Here is a 10,202-nt window from a genome sequence, read left to right on the forward strand (position 1 = left end):
GGTGAAGGTAATAATAAGACATATTCCAAAGATAGAATTGAAACAAACAATCCTTTTTATGTATTAGTAGATGATGAGGGAAATGGTGATTGATGTTAAGTTTGATAATACTGCTCCGAAATCAGGGTATTCTACATCTTGTTAGTCTCTTACTTTATATCTAGTATAGGTCCTCGAGTTTCGCTCAAATTAGTGTTACTCATGTTGTAATCCTCGTTGTATCATTTCCTTATCAATAAAATTATCTTGCTTTTCAAAAAAAAAAAAAAAGACAACTCAAAACAAATTCATCATTCTTCAACAAAAAACGGATGACCATTGCATAGATGATTAACTGTTTTAGAAATAACAACACGCATTTAAACACTAAATTAATAATAACAAAATAAGCATCAGACATGAAGGCATATTACATAGGCATAAAATGTGGAAATTGGCAGCCATATAGTAAAGAAATTTGCATACGTGTAAAGAAATTAATGTGAGAAATTAGAAACTACATTACATAATATGTAACCAAACATTAATAAATTTTGTTGAACATCAGATGTCCGACTTACCGAATTATCAACAATTGGAGAAACTGAGGGATTATATACTGCAATAACAAAAGCATATACCATCAGTAATTTAATGCAATCTATATAGTCTAATAAACTTCTAAAATAATGATGTCATCATTTAACTAATTTTATTTCAATTTCATAAATGATGATGTCATTAATATTTTATATATTAATTCTATTAAATCTTCTTAATTAATTAAATATTAAAAAACAACATAATGCCATAAAAAACATGCAAAATAAAACAAATTTAACGATTATTATGGAAAAAAATAAAACACTCTATACAATCTTATGATAAAACATCTCATGACCATATGTACAATATTTGAAACATTATGCATAACCTTATGATAAAACACCTACATGACCATATTTACAAACTTTAAATCAAATTCTACAATCTTCTACAGAACACCCAATGAACACATCTACAAATTTAATTGTATTTTAATTTTCTAAAAAAAAATTCAAAAAACATTTATTATTTATTAATAATTATTATTATAAATAAAAATACTCAACATTGAGCAAACTTTATTATTATTATTTATTTTTATTATATAATTATAACTATACTTATCATATTATCAATATTCAAATATGAATTCTATTTACGAGATTAACAACGTTACATACGTATGTGAAAATACATGTCTCTATATATTTGTAAAAACGCCGACAAGTTTCTTAGTTGAATCCATGGTTCCAAGGTCATTAAAATAAATGACTTTAGCATTTACATTCACTTAATACTTAAAACGTGTCATTATATTTTTTCGTTTAAACAAACCCGTGATTCCACGGGTCATTTCCTAGTTAGTTACTAATAGTAAAAGACTATATCCAACAACTTGAAATAAATTAGAGAACAATTAATCATATCTTACCATTTGTATACATGGAAGTGTGATCTGAGGGTAGGCATTGTAGGTGAAAATCTCAGCCATCTCAAAAGTATTAGCACTCGGAGAACTTTTGTACTATTAAATGAAGGAATCTGAGATGACCATGATTTCTCAGTGCGTTTCTCATTGTCATCTGTATATATGTGTAGCAAATGGTACAAAGACCACCACTACTAACACCAACTCCAAATGAACAACAATCTAACCAAAACTTTTTCACCTTTTATTATTGGTATTTTTTCAAACAAAATAATAACTGAATGCTAACCTGGACAAAAAAAAATACCCAAAAACAAAAACCACAAATGCATAGACCATGACAAAACTATGATTAGTATGGAATAAAGCATCAAAATGAATAGGGTTAAGGCTACTCAAGGTCCATATACTTTTCATTTTGTCCCGATGTAGTCCATATACCCAAAAAAATACTATTATAGTCCATAAACTTTTAAAAAGTGTATCGATGTAGTCCATAAGGTAACCTGTTACCGGTTAAACAAGTCACTTTTCGTTTACATCGATACACTTTTGAAAGTTTACGGCCTACATCGATACACTTTTTGAAAGCATGTGAACTACATTAGTACTTTTTTTTGGGTATATGGACTACATCGGGACAAAAAAAATTTATACTTTTTTGAAGATCAACGGTTTAAAATCGATCAACCTTATTTATCAGGTCAATGGACTATATCGATACATTCTTTTAAAGTTTATGGACTATAATAGTATTTTTTTTGGGTATATGGACTACATCGGGACAAAATGAAAAGTATATGGACCTTGAGTAGCCTTAACCCAAATGAAAATATCATAAATTTAACAACATGCAAAAATCAACTATGTAATGGAAATCATAAAAAAAAAGCAACATTAATAAAGAGTGGATACAAATACCTTAGAATCTGGACAAAATTTGGAGACAAAGCGAAAGCTACATAAAAGAAGAAAAATTCGTGAACATTAAAAGGAGAAATTCACAAAGGAATTTTAGATTAAAAAAGAAAATAACAGCTTGTCAAGCTGGCCTAAAAATTTAAATTCTTAATTATTACTGTATATATACAAACATAGCTGATATTCTCTAGTTATTTTTCTTATACACAATATCTAGACAGTGGTGGTGTTACCTGTCATCGTTTATGATTTCTGTTGGTTAAAAGATTTGAATTCGTAGTAGTTTTGTTGGTTCTTCTGGTATGCTTTCGAAATTCCGTTTGCAACCCGAATTCAGAGATTTTTGGATTTGCGATTATTTGGTCCCATTTTCAGTGGGCTCACATATGAAATTTGAAATTATGTTTTCTGAGTTTGGTTGCAAGATTCGTTCAAAACACCATCAGATCAAATGATGGTTCTCCAACAAAATCGAAAATCCCTGGTGTTAAATCGCAATGCGTGCAACAGAATTGAAAACCCTAGATATAGAAAACGATCGCAAAGAGAAAATGAGAGGGGAAGAAGAGACGAACAGTAGGTGGGTTTTTTTTTTTCGTTTTTAAATAGATGGATCAGATGTCGTTTTAGGGTATTTCACTATTTTGTGAAGAGATTGGTGAAATAGATGGATCAAATGTCGTTTTAGGGTATTTTGTGAAGAGAACGACCAATATTCAGGTAGGTATTGGTATATATCTTGTAGTTCGTTAATGACTTTATTAATAAACCATAACCACTCCATTATACAAACTTTTTAGAAAGCAAACTTATAACTTTCAAAGAGTTGTAGCTTTGAAAGTAACTTTCATATTATAACTTTCAAAGCACAACTTTCAAATTTACCAAACGGGTTGAGTAAACAGATCCATTCCCAAATTTACCACGAGCAAAGCAACTTGCACAATATATTGCAGTTGCAGCACCCATACTAAAGCCTCCTACACCAAGTTTGACTGTAAAGTCAAAGATCACGACATTAGAAACGATGTGAACAGATACATGGACAGAATGATGTGAACAAAAAATGAAACTTGCCGTTTGGAGGTTCGGTTGAAAACAGGTTCAAAACGTATGCTGCTTAAGCATCCATGCCTTCTACATCATAGAAGATGAGTAAGAAGGAAGCTGAAAGAGATAAGTAAAATGAAATAGTGATGTTTGACCCGTTCCTATTGATGTCATAACACTATATGGATAATATATTTGGTCTCTTTTTATACTGGCAGATCCTAGTGGTTTTTTGATGACTATCATTTGATCATATGTGACACAATGTATAGCCATTATAATTACCTTAAAGGCATAGTCGCCTTCTTTGTGAACTAATGGTACTCGGGTTTGTGGTTGAATAATGTATTTATGACTCATCAGTTGTATGTGCCTTTGTAGTCTTTGACCCAGCATGAGCTCTTGCATCAACAATTATTTTCATAAAAATGCTCTTCCTCTGATGTGTCTGTTCTTTAGTTGAAGATTCTCTTAATTGTGCTATTTTAATTTATTATTGTAAACCAACGTTCACTCTTCAATCAACCACATGACGCCCATCATCATTAGTCCCCTGGTGATGAACCTTAAATAAGACAAATCACACAAACGATGAGCACTATAAAACCATAAACAGACATAGTTAAGACGTACCAAAATTAAAATAGAAGACAAAACTCACCAATCAAAATTCCAGCAAGGCACATAGCTAGAGCTGCATACATCACTTTACAATGCCTGAATACAAATCGATGTTTGACATCATCTTTTAAAGATGCAGATACTTCTATCCTGAACTCCGAATGAATTTATTAACAACTTTACAATTCATAATCAAATCGAATATAATCATCATAAACTTTATCAAGTCTCGGCCATATTCACTTATTTCATTTAACACACGAATCACACATAAGATAACAATAACCACGCATACACAAAATTAGCAATTCTTTTGTTAAAGTATTATTAAACACAAAATATAAGGAAGCTGTTTGATAAAAAAGAATTTCTTGTGTGATAAACAAGTTATAAATTAAACACAAACCTAAACCCCACCTTTCCTTTCTGTTGGAACTAACAGCTTTTCAAGTAATCAGTCCATGTTTATACATTATTCATTTATTCATAAACTCTTAAACGAAGAAAACAAAATTACCATAAACCCTAACACCAATTTTTATTTTTAAGTAATATGATACAAGTAATAAACTTTTCAAGTAATCATCCCTTCATAACCCATAACACTAATTTTTAGAATAAAGAACAACAAGATTACCATAATAAATGAGAAGCTTTGGCCGGATTACAGATTCAGATGACGAAGTGGCCGGATTTCGAATGAGGTGACCGAGGTGAGTCGTGGTATCTGGAATACAAAATCAGAAGATGAAGCATTGTTGCTAGATATCTACATCTACACTTCTACGACAACAACAACAACAATACCCAACCCCGCACATGCAACATATGGGGAGGTGAGATGTAGACAATCCTTCCTCTACCGTAGAGTAAGAGAGAAGTCGTTTCTTTAACCATGAGTCGAGGACCATAGGAAGAGAAAGTAATCCGCTCTCTACTCCAGGGCAGAGAGATTGCTTTCGTGGGAACCTCCGGCTAAAATAAAATAAAAAAAGTTTAAATAAATAAAATGAAAAGAAAAAAAGACTCCATAAAAATAATTTAATTAAATTTCAGTAGGTTTTAAATGCCGGCCTGAAAATCAATTTACACTTCTACACTTCTCCACTATATATTAAAGTAAAGTACTATTTACCTAAGATTTTTAAAAAACAAATTACAAGAGCCAATCACCACCATTAGATGTTTTTTTTTAGGGAAATCCAATGGATGTTATTTATCTGATGTCAGAATACCTTCTCTGATGTCAGGATTATGTGTGTTTCCAAAAATACCCATTTATCAAATTATTTAACTGCCGATTCCTTAGTTTTATTTGTCTATTCACCGTAACTGACAGGACGGTTGGTAAACTGTTGTATCAAAATTAGTTTTAGCCTAGGGTTCATTGGCAACATTCGTCAACAAGGAGAGGTAAAAACAAACTTACTGGAGTATATCCGTTCGAATCGATTGATATTCGAAATTGCCAATCGATTCAAGCAATTTATATTTTCTTCATCGATTGTTTTGATAATAGGATTTGTATTTTAAATAATTGCATATCAAATCAGGATTGATTCGGTCTGTTCCGTGCGCTTTATAATCAAAGAAACCCTATTGATTCGAATCTGCATCTAACCTTCAAAGAACGAAGTAAGTTCATGTAAAAATGTTATGAATTTGATATGGTTAATCAATTTTGTCCATGTACTTCTTACTTTCGTCTTACTTTTCCGTCTGTAAGATATGAGTACTGCTTTTACATAATTTCATTATTAGTCGATTGTTGTAGGAAGATCAAATGAATCTTCATGGTAGGGTTTCAAAATTACATCCTCCTTTATATCACATCATACCTAGGGTTTCAAAATTGTTTACACAAAATACACACTCAATTCATTCGTAGGAAAAATGCCGGCCGGACATGGATAGAGATCAAGGACCAGAGTTCTGTTCGCGAGAGGATTCAGGAAGAAAGGTACGATTCATCTATCAACATACCTTAGAACGTATCACGTTGGTGATTATATTGATGTTAAGGTGAATGGAGCTATTCATAAAGGCATGCCTCATAAGTTCTACCATGGACGTACTGGTCAGGTCTGGAACGTTACTAAACGTGCAATCGGTGTTGAAATGAACAAGCAGGTCAATTATTTATCAATTTTTATTTCATTTTATGTTTATAGATAACAGATGATAGATATAGATGTATGTTCTGTGTATATTTGTTGCAAAATTGGATATTTAGAGTGTGATTTGTACGATTGGGGTAGCATTTTGTGCACTTTAATGTATGCAGGAACATTAAATGTCACCCGTAACTAAAGCCATTGAAGCTGCACATCCGGATGGTGGAGGCTTCAGCGGATCAAGCAGGTTAATTTTTTTTGTTATAAAACGTTTCAATTTAACAGCTACCGTTGTCCACTGTATGTTATTACTGCATATATTACAAGCAATTAGGTCAACTGCTTTTCTAATTTGTATGATATACATTATTCTTTAATATCAATTCATGACATATGGAAGGATTTGAACTTTTTATATATACCACTGAATATTAATGAGACATATACTATACCAATTAGTAATCTGTGTATACGATTATGTATTATGAATACTGGTTATTCATGAATTCTGTTTTTACAATTATTAATCTTACAAATTCAGTCATGTGTCCATTTATACAATATTAAAAGAAGGGCCTTTCTTATACCTCTCAAGTTATAACTTTTCTATTCGTATGGAATGTAAACATGTATATTTTATTTTTATTTTTAATTTTTTTTTTTTTTTTTTTTTTTTTTTTTTTTGCAGACTGGTGAAACCCTTTCCCCATTGATTGGTGGATTGTGGTCCCAGATAGAAGCATGTATGTTGATCAGCAGACCTTGAAACTTCAGGAAAACCTCGAGGTAAGACTAGATTAAATGTGGTATTCTATAAGCTTGACTTTTTTTTCTCAAAGTATGCTAACCTTTTGGGCCTTTTTTCTTCAAATGTAGGATGTCCCAACTGGGGAGCTACCAAAGGAACATGCTTTTATCCATTGATCGACATCTCGTACAAGCTATTGTACCTGGAACAAGACTGACTATAATGGGAACTTACAGTATATTTCATGCTGCCAAGTCGTCTACATCATAATGTTCAAACTATTATACTTGGTACATGCTTGATCTGAATTTTGCTTCTGTTTTGACCAGTCACAAAGGAGCGGTTGCAGTTAGGCATCCGTATATAAGAGTTGTAGGATTACGAGAAACAAACAAAGCTACTCGTAGCCCTGCAAATTTTACAACAGAAGAGGTATTTTGTTTAGCTTAATACAAAAATTTTAGTTTTGTGACCAAGAAAATGTCTTTATAATTACCTTTGGCTGGAGAAATAGCTTCTCGTAATCACTAGCTGCAATTTTGCGAAAGATTTTTGTTAGTGCAGCCTTTCTCAGTCACTACATATTGGGTAGACTGATTTAATGAAAAACTTTGGTATCAATTCACGTTATCAAATGAATGCAAAAATATGGATTTTGTTGCTTGGATCTTGTATGTCGTTACTTAGTGGTTAGCATTACTATCTTTCCAGATTGATCAATTTATAAAGTTTTTAGTAGAAGGAAACGTATATGAAAACATAAGCTCCAATACTAATTTGAGATTTTATGTGGTGGTTCAGCATGAGTTTTATTTGTGAGGAGGAGCCATGGTATTAGCCAATGGGGGTGTTGTTTGTATAGATGAATTCGACAAAACGAGACCAGAGGACAAGTTAGGTTAAACTATATTTTTTTCTTATGTTCTAATAAAAATTTTAACATATTTACAATTATGTGAATTAGGGTTGTTATACATGAAGCCATGGAACAACAAAAAATATCAATCGCTAAACTTCCGTGCTTGCAGCCGCAAACCCCCCATCAGCACGATATGATGATCTTAAGGTACATACAGCTTCATTCGCATCATGAACCACTTGCTATTTTCAAGGCATCTGACAGCATATTTGGATTGTAAACTGCACAAGATAACATTGAATTACATACCATTATTCTTTCAAGATTTGACTTAATCTCTACTGTGAAAGATTTCAGGATGTACAGCCAAGATAAGTTAGTTAACGGTTATTTCAGTGACTTAATAATTTGTTAATCCGACTCTTATGATGGAAAACGAAATGAAAGTTGTGTTTTGCCTTAGCATGCTTTTTCCTTTTTGTTATACCAAAAAGGGGGACGTTTATGTATTAGTGTTCTCTTGTGTACAGCAAGCTGAAACCTAGAATTAAGAGAAGAATGAGAATAGAAAGCCATTTGTCAGAGAGAAGACGGATCGATGATCTCACAAGAATGGGCCTTAATGAATCAATAGTTAGATTCCATCTAAACTGCATTGGTCTCTGAATGTATATTTTTGTGAAAGTTTTAACCAATACGTGTTTTTGTTTCAGCATGATAGGAGAGGGTTGATAATGATGCATCAGCGGTATGAAGTCGAATACAAGAGAGAAAGACGTGTTATTCTTAGGAGAGCTTGAAACCAGTTACTTGTTTTGAATACATTTTATTTTGCATTAACCCAATGTGTCATCAGAATTGATCGTGCACAATTAACACATTTAATTTAGGTCATGTTAGGAGTTGGAAATTGCTTGTCTATGTATATATCTATATATATGATAACATTTCAAATCGTAGCCTCTGGTTCAAACCCGCAAGGTTGCGGGTATTAAACTAGTTTTATAGATAATCAGAAGACGTGGCTGGAGGCAAGTGAGGTGAATGGTGGTGACGAGTTGAGTTGAGTTGTCATGTGAATTAGGATAAATAATAATAATAATTAGGGTTTTGTTTACCCTCTCCTCTTTCATTCTTTGATAATAATTTAGTCTCCCGCTGAAAGTGAAGGGATTTTCGATTTCCCTCCAAGACATTACTATTACTCCTCAATCCCTAATTTATTGTTCGTTGATTTTTTTTCTTTCTAATATTTCAAATTAATTGTTTAGTTTTATAAATAGATAAAAATAAAACATAAGGTTCTTTTATACAATTTTTTTTATAAACGAGGAAATCCCTTATGAACGAGTACATTACTCCCCCATAAAGGGTAAAATTTCGGGTAATCAATCTCCTTGAACACGAGACCTGGTACCGGGTGAATTGCGCACAAGGAGCACCCTCTGGTCACACTCCATTTTTAAACGATATGACTATGCTAGGATTAGAACCCGAGTGGTGTGATTCATTGGGCAACTCAGTAACCACTCAAACAAGCCTGAGTGGTTTATTCATTTATTTTTGTGCATATAGAATAAAGGATATGTATTTATAAAAAGTAAAAAGTAAAACTGTAAAGTAATATGCATGAGACAATCACTTTTTTAAAAAACTGTGTATTCTTTGTCTCGAGAGAATTAATATAGGATGGAGGAGAATTAATATAGATTAAATTATGAATGTGATAAGAGCTAAAGTAATTTATTAAATGTATCTTTGAAGGTTTAGATTAAAATTTTGATAAATGTATCTTTGACGGTTCTCCAGTTCTGTAAAATTCTGGTGGTGGTCTGGTGGTTCGATGGTGGTTGGTGGTTGTCCTGTGGTGATTCAGTGCTTCAACGATGGCCTGATGGTATAGGGTATAGGGTTTAGGGTATAGGGTCTAGGGTTTAGGGTCTAGGGTTTCGGGTCTCGGGTTAAGGGTATAGGGTTTAGGGTCTACGGTTTAGGGTCTGGGTTTAGGGTCTAGTGTCTATGGTTTATGGTATAAGGTTTCGGGTCTAGTGTCTATGGTTTATGGTATAAGGTTTCGGGTTTAGGGTCTATGGTCTAGGGTTTAGGGTTTATGTTATGGGGTTTAGGATCTAGGGTGTAGAGTTTAGGTTTTAGGGTCTAGGATTAGGGTTTAGGGTTTAGGGTCTAGAGTTTATGATTTATGGTATAAGGTTTAGGGTTTATGATTTATGGTATAGGGTTTAGGGTCCAAACCAGCAGTGGAGCAACATACAACCAATAAACTAAATGACCTGCACCAGACCACCGGCGAAGCAACATACCACCATTACACAGACATACCACCAAACCACCACTAAATCACCAGACCCCCAATGGACCACCATCGGATAATTGAACCACCACATGTCCACTAGTGGACAACTGAATCACCACCGT

The 10,202-nt window shown here is 32.9% G+C and overlaps 2 long non-coding RNA genes across 10 annotated transcripts; both read left to right on the forward strand.

Annotated features, from left to right (window-relative positions):
- The first annotated feature begins 5,388 nt into the window (after nucleotides 1-5,388).
- On the forward strand, nucleotides 5,389-6,275 carry LOC139846582 (uncharacterized). The gene is made up of 3 exons (XR_011759101.1): nucleotides 5,389-5,458; nucleotides 5,599-5,680; nucleotides 5,934-6,275. It is a non-coding gene; the product is annotated as an uncharacterized lncRNA (long non-coding RNA).
- A 51-nt stretch (nucleotides 6,276-6,326) lies between these two features.
- On the forward strand, nucleotides 6,327-8,800 carry LOC139847762 (uncharacterized). 9 transcript variants are annotated; one of them, XR_011759671.1, is made up of 5 exons: nucleotides 6,327-6,406; nucleotides 6,848-6,945; nucleotides 7,036-7,339; nucleotides 7,709-7,800; nucleotides 7,872-8,800. It is a non-coding gene; the product is annotated as an uncharacterized lncRNA (long non-coding RNA). The 9 variants fall into 9 exon arrangements; XR_011759669.1 differs by having other exon boundaries at nucleotides 7,036-7,142; nucleotides 7,237-7,339; nucleotides 7,709-8,800; XR_011759664.1 differs by having other exon boundaries at nucleotides 7,036-8,399; nucleotides 8,480-8,800.
- Nucleotides 8,801-10,202: the final 1,402 nt, after the last annotated feature.

Source organism: Rutidosis leptorrhynchoides, chromosome 5 (assembly GCF_046630445.1).
Source record: "Rutidosis leptorrhynchoides isolate AG116_Rl617_1_P2 chromosome 5, CSIRO_AGI_Rlap_v1, whole genome shotgun sequence".
In the NCBI taxonomy this organism is placed as follows: domain Eukaryota; kingdom Viridiplantae; phylum Streptophyta; class Magnoliopsida; order Asterales; family Asteraceae; genus Rutidosis; species Rutidosis leptorrhynchoides.